This window comes from Camellia sinensis, chromosome 5 (assembly GCF_055761805.1).
Source record: "Camellia sinensis isolate YWXY chromosome 5, ASM5576180v1, whole genome shotgun sequence".
Taxonomy (NCBI): Eukaryota; Viridiplantae; Streptophyta; class Magnoliopsida; order Ericales; family Theaceae; genus Camellia; species Camellia sinensis.
Window position 1 is genome coordinate 211806066 of NC_138965.1, and position 1435 is coordinate 211807500.

The following is a 1435-nucleotide window of genomic DNA, read 5'->3' on the forward strand; positions in this document are numbered from 1 at the left end:
GCGTTTGCATTTAAATGTTTCATTACAACCTCATTGCATGATCATAAGTTATGTTTTTACATCATGCATATTACTTGTATCTTGCCCTCGAACTACGCTGGTTTGATTCTTTGCAAAGGGATACGTAGGCAGCCTGCAGGCGCAACCGTTTTTGTCTTACTTGTTTGTTTGTCCAAGTCTTCGGTCTTGTCAAAAATGGGTCGTTTTTGGGCTTTGACATTCACTCCCGTCATTCCATGACTTCCGAGTTCTGTCAAAGATGGGCAACTGTAGACACACCATTTTTGACTATCCTCAAAGACTGGGATGTCATCACTTGTGCATATGATGATTGTGTTTGTTTTGAGCACCCGAAGTCCTTGGCAGAACGCCCTGTCTTTGAGCTTTTAGACCTTGTTCTTTCTGTGCCTTGTTTTGGATCAAAACTTGGAGCCTGGAACCTTATGGTGACCTGTCGGCGACCACTAGAGGCTGTCGGCCATGGTTTGCTCTTGACAGCCATTGGTGTGGCTGATCGGCCACCAGTCTCTTTTTCCAGATATTTCCAAATATTTGTTGCCAGTTGTGCCAGCTGTGCCAGCTGTTGGCACATTGAGCTGCATCTCCCTACACGTGTATGGTAGGATTTTTCTAAGCTCAAGGCATGTTTTTCTATATATAGGGGGTTCCTCTCCCATTTTTTAGGGTTAGAAATTTCAGAGCAAAAATCTCTCTCTCTCTTACAATTTTGTGCCTAAGTACTTGTTTTCTCTACACTTTTGCATACACTACCTTAACCAAAGTTGCTAGTCTTTGAGCTGAGGTAACTTGGGACCTTCTTTGAGCTCTAGAAGCTGGTTTTTGGCTTGGATTGTTGGCCAATTTGTGCTTTGCTTCAAAGGTATAACACTTGCCTTGTTTATACTTGTTTTGTATGCTTGTTTTGCCATATTTTCTTATTGTTTTGGGGCTAGTTTTAAATTGAGATAAGTTCTGTTTTTGTGGCTTAAAAGTAATGGTTTGACCCCTTTTTTTTAGTTAGGGGGTGGTTCACCCTTCTTGCTTCTTTGCTTGTAAAGCTTTTGTGCCTTTAGTCATCACTTTCAAATAAACTTTTTTGGGCCTTTTAACCACTGAATTTTAGAGGTTTTTTCAGTGGCAAAAAACTTATTTTGATGTCTAAATTTGGAGGGGTTAGCCTCTTCTCCTTGTGTCATGTTTGCATGGCTAGTTAGCTTCACATGTTAGCATGTTCTTCTAGCTTAACTTAGCTCATGTCCAGCATGTTTTAACCTCTGAAATAACCTGTTTTTGCTCTGTTTTGGGCTAGTTGGTTTGTTTGAGTTTTGCTTTGCGTAGTTGCAGTGCAATCCCGTGCATTAGCTTAATGTTTTGGCTTTTCGTGACTTGAGTCCAGCATGTTTTAGACCATATTTAGGGCTGTTTTGCCTCTGTT